A 16,577-nucleotide genomic window follows, 5' to 3' on the forward strand; every position below is an offset into this window, starting at 1 on the left:
AAGTTGTCTTGTGCTGGAAAATTGTTTCATTCTGTCTTTTTGTGGGTTCGACCACTCTAGAATATATGACATAGGATAGACATCACATGAGGTACATGAGATAGAATCATAAAATTTAAAAATTTAAAATTTAAAAAAATTTGCAATAGCTAATATTAAAAGGGAAATAATTAAATGGGAAAACAATCTTTGCAGTAAGTTTCTCTGATAAATATCTCATTTCCAAGGAATTGATTCAAATGTGTAAGAATTAGAGCCCTTTTCTAATTAGTAAATGGACTTAGGCACTTCTCAAGGGAAGAAACCTGTTTTCATATTGCCATATGAAAAAATGCTTCAAATGCAAAATAAAGCAATTCTGAGTTTCTGCCTCATGCACATAATTTTGACAAAGATGCCAAACAAAGGAAAAAAGTTCTGAAAGGGACTGTGGGGAAACAGGCACATTGATGCACTGTTGGTAAATCTGACAATGGGTATAACCATTCTGAAAAGCAATTTGGAATCACAAAAAGTTACTAGCCAGTAAATGCCCTTTGACCCAGTTATACCACTGCTAGACATATACTCAATAGAGATCAAAGTAAGAGTATGAAGTCCTATATGTAGAAAAATACTCAGAGTAGCTTTTTTTGTGGTGCCAAAAAAATGGAAACTAAGGAGATGCCTATCAGTGAGGGAAATGGCCAAATTGTGTTACTCTGTAACAGACAGGTAAATGGATGATTTCAGAGACACACAAAGACTTGTTTGAACCAAGGCAGAATAAAGTAAGCAGAGCCAGAAGCACAGGTAATGCTATAATACTAATATTATAAAAAGGAACAATTTTGAAGGTGTAACAAGCTGAGAAAGAATTAAATGAAAAGAACTAGGAAAAACTATTTTCATAATAATAACACTGCAAAGACAAGCAACTTTGAAAACTATAAGAAATGTGATCAGCACAATAACTATTCCTTGTTCTACAGTTCTGATGATGATGTATGCTGTGTACTTCCTGACATGAAAATTATGGGTTCAGAATGAAGAATGGTGTATATACATATATATATAGATATAGATATAGATATAGATATAGATACTTACATATGTATGTACTTATATGCACACATGAATGTATGTGGGGTGGGGGGCTAATGAGGAAATTTGTTTTACTTTACCGTGTATTACATGTTATAAGGAATTTGTTGTTTATTTTAATGGGGAGAGGTGGGGGGGAATAGATTTCTGTTAATTAAAAAAAATAAAACTTTAATAAAAATAACAGTTTTAAAAGGTATAATTAATACTTGTGTATTTGTATAAGACAGAATTACATGATCAAAAGAATATCGGGCTTAGAATCAGGAAGACTTGAATTCAGATCCTATCTCTGACACATATCAGCTATATCATCTTAGGCAAGTAAGTTAACCTCTGTGTGTCTCTAGCAATTCCCTGGAACTTATCTACTAAATCACAGAGATCTTGCCCTCTCTGAGTGCCAATTTCCCCATTTATAAATGAGGTTTTCAAAAGCTGGCAAAACCACCACTTGTTGGAGATATTATAGAGGAGTTTCCTGTGTAGGTATGGCTTGGGCTTCATGAGTTCTGATGTCCCTCCTTTCCAACACTGTGATTCTGTGACTAAATAATTTCTAAGGTGTCATTTAGCTCTAAATCCTGCTATCCTTGTAAAACTAGGAATTCTGAGAATGCTAAAAAAAAAAAAAACAAAACCTCTGTAAGCCACAATGCACACATATAGTTTTGAGTTTTACACACCAGGATGAGCTTCATGGAAGTATATGTTTCCTTTGGAACCAAGTTTGGTTGTTGGTGTCTGTGTTAAACTTGAACTGTGATGAGATTTTGATTAATAACCATAGTTATCAATTTCACTGTCTAGTTCACTATCTCCGTTGACATTTGTGTTGATGACTTCTTTTTTTAGAACTTTATCATCATGTGGTTCGAATGGTAACTGGAGTTTACATTATGAGCCCTCCAAAAAATTTAGTAACATTTCTTTTTATACGTTTATTACCTGCAGAATAAACAGATGGCTAGCAGAAAGCCACCTCCTTTTCCTGGCAACCTCTGGAACACAGGAATTGCTCAGATGGTGTTTACATTTGAGGATTGAAAAGGAAATCTGTCACCATCTCATCCTAGTCCCCTATTCCTAATAGTTGATGTTCATTGCACAAGTCAAGCCTTGGAATTAGAATGTGACTTTCTCACCTGGATAGATTCTGTAGTTTGCCACTTCTTCCCAGATGTGGAAGGCAAAGTCAAGGCTGTAGTAACTTGCACTATGGAGTTGAGTGGGAGAGATCAAGGAAATATTTTCTTGTATGTCTCAAACTGAAACAGTAGATGTCACACAGTGTACACCTTCCTCTCAAAAGCTGTACTCTTTGTAGTTTATCCTACTAGATAATGTTAGGGGCATATTGATTGATGAGAAGTATATCCCCGGGATACAGCCCATGAAATTATTATGTACATTGATCATACCTTATATACTCATGCCAAACTTATATTCCTTATATTTAAAAGGGTCACAGTAGTAATAATAATGCTATGCACCACATAAGGTTGTTCTGGGGCAAGTGCCATATTAATATGAACTATTATTACCATTATTATTATTGGAAGAGTAGCATTTCAGAGGCCTTCACTAATTCAACCTTGTTTTTTCTCCTGTGCTTTACTTTTTTTTTTTAACCCAGCTCCTGATTTTTCTCTTCATAGCCACTCCTGTTAGTATGGACACCTCTCCTTGCCCTTCTTATCCTTGTTTCTAAATATAGCTAGGGCCCATCAATATAGTCTTTTATCATCTTATTATTTTATTTCTACCACCAAAGCACTCATTGCTTTGTCTACTGCCATTTGTAATAAATAGCCAATGACATAGGCAACAAAGTATAGTATAAAAGTTCTGGTGTGGAGACTTGGATTGTGGTATGGGCTCTTTTCCTAACTAGCCTGGGAATCCCGGGTACAGCACTTTATCTCTCAGTATCTCATTTTCATCATCCATAAAACTAAAAGGGTGGACTACATATAGCCAACAACCTTTGTGAAAGAAATCTGGGCTTTTAGCAGATTCTAAAATCAATGTGAGTCAATGTGAAGTCATTATTGACTTCAGTTGTATTAAGAAAGGCGTGGGATTCAGTATAGGAAAAGTTATCATCCCTGTATATTCTGCCCTAGTTATACCATGCCATGCCTGAAGCATTCTATTCAGTTGTGGGCTCCTTATTTTAGGCATTGATAAACTGGAGTACATTCAGAGGAAGTAATATGGAGCCAAAGCATGGAACTGGGAAAGCACAAAATGGTGAAAAGCCTTGAGGAAACATATTATGAGGAAATAGAGAGTTGAGGAGGTATAGCCAAGAGAAGACAGGATGTGAGGTTCCAGGGACAGAGGGGACTTCAAGCATGTGAAGGGTTGTTGGGTAGAAGGATTAGTCTTGTGTCCTGCAGAGACTCTGAGAGCAGAATCAGGAGTGATGAGTGGAAGCTTTAGAAATCCACATTTAGGCTCCATCTAAGCAAAAATTTTCTAACAGCTCTTTGGAAATCAGATGGCATACCTCTGGAGATGGTGAGTTACCTAGTAACTTCCAGGCCAGACCACATAATCACTTGTTAAAGGGTAGCTAGGTTTCCCAATGGTTAGAGCACTGGGTGGAATCAGGAAGACCTAGTTCAAATCTGGCCTCAGAAACTGAACAGTAATGTGACCCTGGGCAAGTCACTTAACCTCTGCATAGTGCCTGGCACATAGTAGGTGTTATATAAATGTTAACTATTATTAATATTATTGTTGTTATAAATATTATATAGGAAATTTCTCTTTAAGTGAATTTTAAATTTAAAACTCAGCAAGATGGACTCAATAACTCTGGGGTTGCTTCCAGTCCTGAGATACTGTGATCATTAAGGTCACCTTATACTCTAACATTCTGTGATGCTTTATCTGACTTCATCAGAGGAAAATCCGTAAAGGGGTAGGGGGCAGTGGTCTTGGTCTCCTGAGGAAGCTGAAAGCACAAATTTAAGCTATAACAAGAATAAAAAGTATCCTGTTGTCACTATGTGGTCATCAGGTTAAATCTTCCAGCTTCTGAATCAGCTTCTTCGTTTTGTCAGCCTGTTGAAATAAGAGAGGAGATACAGAGAAGCAGATGTTCCTATTGACAGTTTACATATAGAAAATCCGGGGATTGGAGGGAAGGGAGAATTGTACCAGGGCCAGAAATAATAAATTTACAGTGTGGAAGGAATTCTGACCACCAAGGAAGAGGTAGAAGGAAAGGGGAGGATAAAAGCCTACCCTCTGCAGGATAGGAGCAAAGAAAGACTTAGGGGGACAAGAAACAGATTAAACTCAGAGCAAGGTCTTGGAACTGAAATGGAAGAGGCCTGGATGGCTAGCAGGAGCAAGCTTCTCAGCACCTAGCCTACTGAGTAGAACTGAGGAAACAGTATGGAATGGATAAAACTTAGAAGGGAATCATGACTGATGTTCCCAGGAAAGTCGTTTGTTCAAAGCATGTTTTAACTGGAAGGAAGGCACTGGAGAGTTTGCTGCATCCTGCAGAGAGTCAGGGAAGGTGTAAAACTGTAGGTTGCCAGGGTCATTTTTGTCCAAGTTGGTGCTTGAGCAGCCCCAGGATGGACCAGACCACAGAAGGCTGGGACTTTGAGTTCAAGCAGATCTACATTGTTGAAAGGGCTGGGGGCCTGAATAAGGGAGCAAGGCATTCAGTTATCAAGGCATGTAAGGATGTTAATTTGAAAGTAGATATGAAACAGGGAGATTGGAGAGGGAACAGGCAGAATGCAAAACGTTCAAATCAATTTCAAGATTAGAATGTCAGTCCGAGTAGCCGTGTGGCAGGTAGTCAGTGGAGGCGCAAGCAAACAAGTCAGTTGAGATAATCTAGCAACAGGCGTCAGGTTCTCAATCGCAGGGAGACTGGGGGTCAGGAGCCACTGAAGAACTGAAGTAAAGAGCAATAAACCCTATTCCTGGGGGTGTGGGTCCAAAGGAGGAACTCAGACCCATGGGAACTGAGAGACTGCAATAGGAACCTCATTACAAATGAACTGGGAGACAAGGACACAAGATTAGAACAGAATCCGTTCAAGGTTTGCTTCTAACAATCTAGCTGTATGACTGTGGGTGTGGACCTTAATCTCTCAGTGCCTCAGGAACTCTCTAAAATTCTAAGTTATCGTTGACGCTCTAGACCCTGGCAGTTCCCTACACAAGTGCATATGAAAACTTATGGTACCACAGCCACTTCCATTAAAAGTCTCTTGTATGGCTGTGATAATTATTTACTTAACATTTTTATTCTGCCTTCTACCAAAAGTATTTGAGGCAGCCTATTAGTTAAAATAGGGCAACCAAGTGGTACAGTGAATAGAGTGCTGGACTTGAAGTCAAGAAGATCCCTCTTCCTGAATTCAAATCCAGCCTTAGACACTAGCTGTATGACCCTGGGCAAGTCACTTAACCCTGTTTCCTTATCTATAAAATGAGCTGGAGAAGGAAATTGCAAAACCCTCCAGTATCTTTGCCAAGAAAATCCCAAATGGGGTCATGAACAGTCAGACATGGTTGAAAAACTGAACAACAATTAGTTAAAAATATTGTTAAATTAAGACAGTTAAGGATAGAAACAGGAGAGGGACCACCTGAAGGACACAGAAAGAGTAGAGGCTATCGCATACTAGATATAATTTGATTATTATAGTTAAGCCCTGAATTTGACTGAGTTTTTTGATGGGCTAAAAAGGGAAACAGATCGTATTGCAAAATTTTTATTTTCCAACAAAGGAGAGCAAAAAATTTGTCTACAGAGACAAACATTTTCCTGGAACTAAATTTCATCAGGAATGTAGTTCTGCGTGAGTCCCTTTCTGAGAGACATTGGGCAATACAGCAAGATAATATTCTCAAATACAATTTTTAAAGATTTATAGAAATCTTACTTAAAAAGAATCCTTGCCCCATCCCACTATAAAGGCAAGGGATATCCAATTCAATTGTAACTTGGTGACAGTGATGTTAGTAAACCACCAATTTATATAACTGGCCTTGACAGTCATAGGTTGGAACTTTTAAATGCCATTTGCAATTTTTTTCATTTTGCCATTTAGAATTTGAAAGCAGATACCAATGTTGAACAGGAAGCCCTAATTGCAGTATAGGTCTGCTATAAGTCAAAGAAAACTGCTCATGATTTTTGAGTTTATTAATACATCTGTGGTACACTTCAGCCTTTTCTTCCAAACCAAGGAATAAAAGGCTTCAGAAGAATGCACCCTAAATTATTTTTGGATGCTCCAAAGAATTCATTTGGCTCTATACAACAACGGGCCTAATTTCTGGTATGCTGCTATCACACTTGAACCAAACAGGCCACTTTTTTTTGGCCTGTATAAACTATTAGGATAGTAGCTTTAGGGATTTTTTTAACCCTAAAAATTCAGAGAACTATTTCACAAATTAAATAGACTGACAAAAAAGAATTCATTTACTTATACTCCGAAATTGAATATAATGATGATGCTTCAAGGTTTGCAAAATGTTTTTTTTTTCCTCTCTCAGTCATCCTAGGCAGTAACATTAATTCTTCAATTTTTAAATTAAGAAACTCTGGCTAATAGAGGTTGAGTTCAGAATCACACAGTGAATGTTGGAGATACGAATTTTAGTGTAAGCATTATGTCCCCATTTTATAGGCCAAAGGAGGTTTAATGACTTTATCCAGGGTCGCACAGTTAACAATTGGGATTTGAATCCAGGTCTTCTCACTCTTACTACTATTCTTTACCCTATACCATACTGACTTGAGTTTTCTTGTGCATGGAAAATTAGTATTTTGTTTGGGCTTTGTATATAATCCCATTTGTCATACTGTTATTAACAAGTCTTCTGTTAACAAATCTTTTGAGAGCCAGTACTCTTGGAATTTTCCTAGGCATTAGCCAATAGAATGCCTGGTGAGCTGAATCTCACTAAATAAGCAAATATTTTTAATATACATGTAAAAATAAAAACAAAAACAAAAAGAGAAAAAAGCATTTCATTAGTATTTCTCAAGCATATGGACTTATAGAGGAAAATTCTCTTTCTTGCCTTTTTTTTTCAACAAAGGTAAAAATAAATTTTATTTTTTTCTAATGGAAAATTGATTTCTCTGTCTCCCCCCCATAGTATGTATATGGCATATTGTGTTTGATAATTGTTTGTTGAATTGAATTGCCTTGATACACTTTACTTATACTGTTAAATTTTGATCACAGAGTGGTCTTTTTTTATTTTAGTTTATTTTTTTATATTTCTTTATATATTTATTTTTAATTTTCAACATTCACTTCCACAAGATTTTGAGTTCGAAATTTTCTCCCCATCTCGTCCCTCCCCTCACCCTAAGACAGTATGCATTCTGAATACCCCTTCCCCTAATCTGCCCTCCCTTCTATCTCCCCCCACCTTCTCTTATCCCCTTCCCCTTCTATTTTCCTATAGAGTAGGATAGATTTCTATACCCCATTGCCTATATATCTTATTTCGCAGTTGCATGTGAAAACAATTTTTAACATTTGTTTTTGAAACTTTGGGTTCCAAATTTTCTCCCTTCCTCTCTTCCCACCCACCCTCATTGAGAAGGCTAGCAATTCAATATAGGTTATACATGTGTAGTCATGCAAAACACTTCCATAGTAGTTGTGTTGTGGAAAACTAACTGTATTTCCCTTCATCCTAACCTGCACCCCGTTTATTCTGTTCTCTCTTTTGACCGTGTCCCTCTTCAGAAGTTTTTGCTTCTGATTACCCTCTCCCCCAATCTACCTTCCTGTTTGTCATTCTCCACCCCCCCAGGCCCACTTTCTTGTCCCCTTCCCCCCTATTTTCCTGTAGGGTAAGATAGATTTCCATACCCAATTGAATATGTATGGTATTCCCTCCTTAAGCCCAATCCGATGAGAATAACATTCACTCATTCCTTCTCACCTCCCCCCACTTCCTTTCCACTGTAAAAGCCTTTTCTTGTTTGTTTTATGTGAGATAATTTACCCCATTCTACCTCTCCCTTTCTCCTTCTAGTAGTATAATCCTCTCTCACCCCTTAATTTTATTCTCCAGATATGACCCTTTCATCTTCAACTCACTCTGTGCCCTCTATCTATCCATCCATCCATCCATCTATCCGTCTATCTATCTATCTATCTATCTATCTATACATATATGCTGTTTTCCCTCCAACTACCCTAATACTGCCAAAGGTCTCATGAGTTACAAATATCATCTTTCCATGCAGGAATGTAAACAGTTCAACCTTAATAAGTCCCTTATGATTTCTCTTTCCTGTTTACCTCTTCATGCTTCTCTTGAGTCTTGTATTTGAAAGTCAAATTTTCTATTCAGCTCTGGTCTTTTCATCAAGAATGCTTGAAAGTACTCTTTTTCACTGAATGTCCATTTTTCCCCTGAAGGATTATATTCAGTTTTGCTGGGCAGGTGATTTCTTGGTTGTAATCCTTTGACCTCCAGAATATTATATTCCAAGCCCTCTGGTCCCTTAATGTAGAAGCTGCTGAATGTTGTGTTATCTTGATTGTGTTTATATAATACTTGAATTGTTTCTTTCTGGCTTCTTGCAGTATTTTCTCCTTGACCTGGGATCTCTGGAATTTGGCTACAATATTCCTAGTTTTCCTTTGAGGATGTCTTTCAGGAAGTGATCGGTGGATTCTTTCAATTTCTATTTTACCCTCTGGTTCTGTAACATCAGGACAGTTTTCCTTGATAATTTCTTGAAAGATGGCGTCTAGGCTCTGTTTTTGATCATGCTTTCAGATAGTCTAATAATTTTTAAATTATCCCTCCTGGTTCTATTTTCCAGGTCAGTTGTTTTTCCAGTGAGATATTTCACATTGCCTTCTATTTTTTCATTCTTTTGGTTTTGCTTTACAATGTCTTGATTTCTCATAAAGTCATTAGCTTCCAATTGCTCCATTCTAATTTTTAAGGAATTGTTTTCTTCAGTGAACTTTTGGACCTCCTTTTCCATTTGGCCAATTCTGCTTTTTAAGGCATTCTTCTCCTCATTGGCTTTTTGGACCCATTTTGCCATTTGGGTTAGTCTATTTTTCAAGGTGTTATTTTCTTCAGTACTTTTTTGGCCTTTAGCAAGCTGTTGACTCTTTTTCATTATTTTCTTGCATCACCTCATTTCTTTTCCCAATTTTTCCTCTGCTTCTCTTACTTGCTTTTCAAAATCCTTTTTGAGCTCATCCATGGCCTGAGATCAATTCCTATTTTTCTTGGAGGCTTTGGATGTAAGAGCTTTGACTTTGTTGTCTTCTTCTGGTTGTATGTTTTGATCTTCTTTGTCACCAAAGAAAGATTCTATGGACTTGATTTTTTTTTTGCGCAGTTTGCTCATGATCCCAGCCAATTACTTGAGTTTTAAACTCTTTGTTAAGGTAGGGGTCTGCTTCCAGTGTGGAGAATGTACTGTCCCAAGCTTCAGGGGTTTTGTACAGCTGTTTTCAGAGATACTTCTAGGGACCTGTAAATTTTCCATTCTTCCAAGGTAGTACAATCAAGGGTGTGGTGTTTACTCCTTTCCTGGCCTGTGCTCTGGTCTATGAGTAACCACAAGCACTCTTTTCTGCCAACTGTGAGGAGGATTCCCTCTCTACTGCCACTACAAGCTCCATCATGCCAGTGCTCCTCTTCACCCTAGGATCGCCACCCAGAACTGCAACACAGATCCAAGCACCAACAAAGCAAGAGATTCCTCCCTCAGCACCAGCAAATAGATCCCTCTAATCTCCCTCTAATCAACCACTTGATTCCCCCTCAGTCTGTGGGCAGAAAGCTCTGGAAGCAGCCACTATCCCAGGGCTATGCTGGGACTGGGGCTGGGACCAAGCTTCTCTCTCACTGCAGTCAGAGACCTTTCCTACTGACCTTCTAAGTTGTCTTTGGCATTTGTGGGTTGAGAAGTCTGGAAACTGCCACAGCTGTCTGTGATTCAGTCTCCTGAGGCCTGGTCCAGGTTTGCTGAGGCCTGGTCTTTGCCTCCGCACCCACGCTGAACTGTGTTCCTCTCCCAGCCTGGCTCAATAGACCTTTCCAATTAACCATCCATGTTGTCTTGGGCTGGAAATTTGCTGCTCTAGAATTTGTTTAGAGACATTTTTTACAGGTATTTGGAGGGCTTTTGGGGAGAGCTGAAGCAAGTCACTGCTTTCATTCTGCCATCTTGGCTCCACTTCCCCATTTCTTGCCTTTTCCAGGGTTGTCCCTGGGCCTGGAATGTATTACCTCCTTATCTCTGCCTCTTAGAATTATTTGCTTCTTTCCTAGTTCAGATGAAGTGATACTTCTTACTCATCTTTATCTCTCCAGCTGCTAGAGCCTCAGCTCCTCCCCAAAATTACCTTGTGTCTACTTTATATATATGTGTCCATGTTCTTTCCCCCAAATAGAATATAAATTCCTTGAAGATAGCAATTGTTTTATTTTGTTTGTGTCCCCAGTGCCTGGCATATCACACTCTCTAGGTTCACTCTTACAATTTCCATTCTTATAGACAGATCAGATCCCCAGAGTTTTTAACTACTTCTCCCTACTGGGTTCTCAGGGTTCCCTGTGATGGTGATATCAAAGTCAAATAGGAATGAATCCCTGTGGCTGCAAATGAACTTAGAAAACTGCAAATTAACATTATTTATGTTGTATTTTACTTTTATTTATTTTGCTAAATATTTCCCAATTACATTTTAATCTAGTTCTGGCCCCACTCTGGAGTTTTGCAGCCCAGAGACTGTAAGTCTGGAACCTCTTGCAGAGGTTGGGAATAGTTTCCAATACTGACAATCACGAACCCCCTCTAGTGTACTCCCAGTTGATTTTTCACTTGAGATAATTCCAAAGATGGCAGTGTAAACAAGTTCCTAAAACTGTCCAAGATCATAAAATCATATATTAGAGCTGGAAGAAACCTTAGGAGCCAACCTCCTCATTTTACAGATGAGGAAACTAGTTAAGTGACTTTCCCAAGGTCACATAGGTAATAAGTATCAGGGTTAGTCTTTGAACCTGGTATTTAACCCAGTTAGTATTTGAATTCTAACTCCAGGTCCAGCATTTTTTTCACTGTATCACATTACCTGAGATGGCAGCTGTCCTCTATTTCTTTCATTTTAATATAAGAGTGAAAAGTCAAGATATGTGGATATAAGTTTAATTTTTCCAAGCATCCAAAACCTAAACCTAACATAACTAATTAGGTCCACCACAAAATTTATATTCTGATATTTTATTGGGCCCTGGAAGTGATCCTGGATTCTCAAAGCCTATATATTGGTTTAGTACAATTCCTAGAAGGTTCTACCAAGCTGGAAAACCTCAAGTATATGTTTAATGATGGACTGAGAATCCTTATTGAAGACAAGCCTACTTAAATATAGAGAGGGTCGTAGCCAGCAGATTGGCCACTAGGTAATAAATTTCTTGGCCATGGCAATCCATGAAACTAAGAAAAATTAAAAGCAACATTCAGAATCACAAGACTTAGAGTTTGAAAGGACCCTAGAGATCATCTCTTCCAAATCCCTTATTTTACAGGTGAGGAAACTGAAGCATACGCAATAGTAAGTAATTTGCCCAAGATCAGCCAGGTAGTAAGCAAAGAAAGGATTTAAACCCAAGTCTTTTGAATCCAAAGCTAGTACCCTGTCTGCTCTTCTTACACTGCTTCCACCACTATAACTCACTGTAGTTCTGTGTTGTCTCCTTTTACTTTCAGAGCAAAAGGGCTATGGAAGTAAAGGGTCAGGGCGCTGAGAATCACATAATTAGATTGGTATTGTGGTACACACTGGTAGTCCTAGCTAACATGGAGACTGAGACTGGTGGCTCTCTTGAGCTTGGGAATTCTGAGCTGCAGTATGGCCTATAGCTGATCAAGTGTCTGACACCAATATGGTGAGCTCCAGGGAGCAAAAGACTACCAGACTGCCTAAGGAATGACAAACTGTCCCAGGTCAGAAACGGAGCAGGTGAAAAAAAACTCCCATGCCATCTAATTCTTCTTTACAATATGACTAATGTGAAAATAGATTGAATATGAATGTGTATGTTGAGCCTATATCAGTTTACATGCTATCTTGAGGTAGTGGGAGTGGAGAGATGGGAAGAAAATTTGGAACTGAAAATCTTATGAAAGTGAATGTTGAAAACTAAAAATAAATAAATAAATTTATTATTAAAAAAAAAAACTCCCATGCCAATTCAAGCAATATCAGGCCCATGAGTTGACCTTGTACTACCAAACCTGGGTGAGATGAGACCCAGTCTTTTTTTAAAAATCACTTCATGTTTCAGATTTCCTTCAAGTATTTATTTAAGCGAGGCTATTCTGAATGTGAGATCTTTGTCCAATGTGAAAGGATTTGATGTACTGCTGGAGAAACAGAACTACATTTATACTCATGTTCTTGCTAGAAATGAAAGACATAAAGAAGTCACCGCTACATAGAAGGATGGCTCACAGACTCCTCTGGGCAAGGCAAACAAAGAAATTTGTTGCCAAAAGCAACATGAAATATCATTTAACAGGACACTTGATCATCTTGTTTGGCAAGGTCCATGATGAATAGACTAAAAAAGACCACCGTGAAGTTATTTGCATTTTCTGTGCCAACATCTGTTGTCGAGAGTAAAGAAGGAGAGAAATTCTAGGAAGAACTTGACACTCCAAACTGAGTCAAAAGACATTGCCACTCAGGCCTTTTTCTCAAACACCAGCTCATTTGTTGAATTGAGTGACCAGTAGGCCAGTAGTAATAATATAGTGATGCTTCTATCAGAAAGTGATCTGGGAGTAAGTCTCCTCTGAACCAAGTTGGCCTGAGCTTAGAAGGGGCCAGAAAAGTTCTGGAGTCCTCAATTCTGACCCACTGGTAACTCTGGCTGACAAAAGGAAAGCAGTGCTGTGGCATGGGGTATAGGATTCTTGAGGGCAGTTTAGATCCAAGTCCAGGGATTCTTAACCTAGGATTCAGACACTCCTACACACATACCAATGTGGTCTGTGGGTAGATTTCAGGAAATCTATAAATTTGCATGGGGAAAATAATTGCATCTTTATTTTCATTGATCTCCAACTGAAATTTAGCATTTCCTTCAGGTATGAATTTTTAAAACATAGACATTATTCTGAGAAAGCATCCATAGGCTTCTCCAAACTACTAAAAGAAAGTGACTCAGTGATGCAGAACAGGTTAAGAACCTTGAGCTCAGGTAAGACTTGCTCTATGGGGACATGCCCAGCCCCACCCACACGGGCTCGTGGAAGGTATTACCTATGATATTACCCTGTCCCTGAGAGTCTCTAAGCAGGATTATTCTAGGAGAGATGAGAACTCCCTCACATAGGCTGAGAGCAGTAGGGAGCCATAGTCACCTCTTTCAGGGAAGATTTTTATTTTCCTTAAGCTTAGCTCTGACCATGTCACTCCCCTATTCCATCAAGTCCGGTAGTTTTCTATTGTCTATAAGATAAACTATAAACTCCTATTTTTGTCTTTTAAAGCTCTTTAAGACCGGGTCACAACTATCTTTTTAACCTCATTGTATATTACAGCCTTTCCTACACTCTAAATTCTCTGATAAGGTTCCTTTATCCTCTAATGTTCTGTGATTCACTCTAGTCAAACTGGTCTTCTCTCTGTTCCCCAAACACAATGTGCAATCACCCATCTCAGTGCCTTTGCACTGGCTGCTCCCAGACTCCATGCCTGGAATGTATTGTTTCCTCATATTCCACTCATAAAATCCTACTTTTCCTTTAAGATGCAACTCAAGAACTGTCTTCTACATGAAGCCTTTCCTTGTTCCTCAACTGCTAGTGCTCTGCCTTGCTAACTGCCATGTATTTGTTTTATATATACTTTCTCATATATACATATATACATATATATGTGTGTGTGTGTGTGTATATGTGTGTATATATGTGTGTGTATATATATATATATATATATATATATATATATATTTATTGTGTCTCCCAGTAAGATATGAACTCCTTGAAAGTAAGAAATATTTCATTCTTTGTCTCTATATCTCTAGGTTCTACTACAATGTCTGGGAAATAGTGGATGCTTAAGAAATGCTTGCTGGTTGATTAATTGATCAAAGAAAGAAAGGAGTGCTTGGCTAAGGCTCTGTGGGGTGGGAATCCATGTCCTAGAATGTACCCCTCTTCTTCCAGTATTATTTCCTGGGGGCAGCTATGTGGTACAGTGGATAGAGCACTGGCCCTGGATTCAGGAGGACTGGAGTTCAAATCTGACCTCAGACACATAACACTTACTAGCTGTGTGACTCTGGGCAAGTCACTTAACCCCAATTGCCTTAAAAAAAAAAAAACCAACAACTACCAGGCCAATATTATTTCCCTCTCTAGGAATGAAGTATATGATAACAGTACTTTTTTGAAATGCATTTTTTGTTAATAGTGGTATCACTGTATCTATATTGATAATGGCTTTTTCTCATCACTGTTTGGGGATGCAGCCCAGAGGCTTACCTCTTGCTCTCTCTCAATTGTTGGCTAATCTTTGGATGAAGAATTTCTTCCTCCTGGAAGAGTCTCTTCCCAATGGCAGGTGAGAAGCAAGAGACTATTTGGCAGATTGACCAGTCCTAGAAAGGATCTTATGGTGACCACTTCCATACATCACTAGCTTCTTGGGTTAGCAGTAGTCTTTAAAGCAACATAAACTTTGTTTCTTCTAGGTTGCATCAAAATCACAGAATCACAAAGACTTAGAGATAAAAGGGGACTTAGCATCTTGTCATCCTAAAAACTGAGGTTCAGAAAGTTGATATGACTTGCCTGAACTCCCACAGTTAATAAATGGCAAGACTAGAACTCAGGTGCCTTTATTCCCAGACCAGTGCTTTGTGTCTTGCCTCTAATCTTTAGCAGGATGCCCAAAGCAACAGTAACTTAGTCTACAAATAGCTAAACCTGTGTTTTCTCTACCATTTCTTCAGTGATTATTTTCCAAAAATAAAGAAAGAAAGAAAAGAAAAACTGTTTTGACCATTTGCTTTTTATTTATTTATTTGTTTGTTTGTTTTGGTGAGGCAATCAGGGTTAAGTGACTTGCCCAGGGTCACACAGGTAGTGAGTATGCTTCCCCCATAGGCACTACCTACTCCTGCTTACTACACTGTTAGGCTGAGAGAACACAGGCATCTCTTTTTCTCTGTATTACCTCCTGTGAGGCCTCCTGAGGTTGGATTTGAACTCAGCTCCTCCCGATTCCAGTGCTAGTGCTGTATCCATTGTGCCACTTAGCTGCCCCCAGACCATTGGCTTTTTTAAGGTCTAGGATTTAGTTTACCCCTTTCCCCAATTCTCCTTCCTCCCATTTCCCCCCAACCCTACTTCATATAATTTTTTAAATTGATGTTTGTTTCTTTGGCATCAGTACAGGGATCCTCCTTTGGTTAGAGAAAAAGGCGATTTCTGATGCTAAAAAAAATTTAGGGAGTGTTGGTGACCTTTCTGAGACACACTCCCATTGTCCTGTTACTGTGAATCTTCAGCTGTGATGGCTGACTTAGACATATAGTAGTGTCTTATAAAATAGCTTGATTCTACCTGTTTTGTCTATTTTAAAAATTCATTGCCTCTAACATTTAAGAGAGAAAATCTTGATAAAATGACAAATAATTCATTCAGCCAGAGTATGATTAGTTTTTAAAGGACCAAAAAAAATTCAGGGACCTTACACCTTTGTCTACTGCAAGGCAAAAAAAAAAAAAAAAAGATACCTCCCCCCATTACTTAAATTTTAATTTTAGAACATTTTAGTAAAATGGTTTTAAAATCCTCTTTTTTCTGTGAGAACATGTCAGTCAACAAACATTAATTAAGAGCCTATTATGTGTCAGGCATTGTGCTAAATAAGCACCGGGGAATACAAAGAAAGATAAACAAGTCACTACTCTCAAGGAGCTCACATTCTAATGAGGAAGAAAACGTATGAACGAGGTGCATACAGGATATATACAGAGTAAATGAGATAATCTCAGAGTGAGGGCGCTAAGATTAAAGAGGGCTTGGAAAGGCTGCTTGTAGAAAAAGCTGCGGTTTGGAGGAAGTTAGGAGGTGGAGAGAGAAGGAAAGTCCTATGTTATTGTCTATTATTATTAAATCTTAAAGTAAAGCTTCATAAACATTTATTTTAAAGGGCTGTAAAACAGAGCTTCAGTAATTAAATGGCCATTTTCTCTGTTGGAAAATGCTCCTTCCAAGCAGCCCTGCTGCTAATGTGATGTCAGTACAGTGGTTAAATATAGCAAATCACTGGCGAGACAAATTGAGAGGAAGTCCATTAAATGAAGCTGGCTGTGTATTTCTCCTCGTTTCCTTATTCTGTTCCTATATTAAAGGCATTTTGGTGCTTTTCCTATACGTTTCAACTAAATGTCTATTTGCCCCCCCCCGTCTCTCTCTCTCTCTCTCT

General features: G+C 38.4%; 1 protein-coding gene across 4 annotated transcripts in view; it reads left to right on the forward strand.

Moving 5' to 3' along the window:
- The window catches only part of ADAMTSL3 (ADAMTS like 3), a 578,319-nt gene that overhangs the window by 434,662 nt on the left and 127,080 nt on the right, over nucleotides 1-16,577 (forward strand). The gene's annotated exons all lie outside the window — the stretch shown is intronic.

This window comes from Vombatus ursinus, unplaced genomic scaffold (genome assembly GCF_900497805.2).
Source record: "Vombatus ursinus unplaced genomic scaffold, bare-nosed wombat genome assembly UNPS02009205.1, whole genome shotgun sequence".
Classification (NCBI taxonomy): domain Eukaryota; kingdom Metazoa; phylum Chordata; class Mammalia; order Diprotodontia; family Vombatidae; genus Vombatus; species Vombatus ursinus.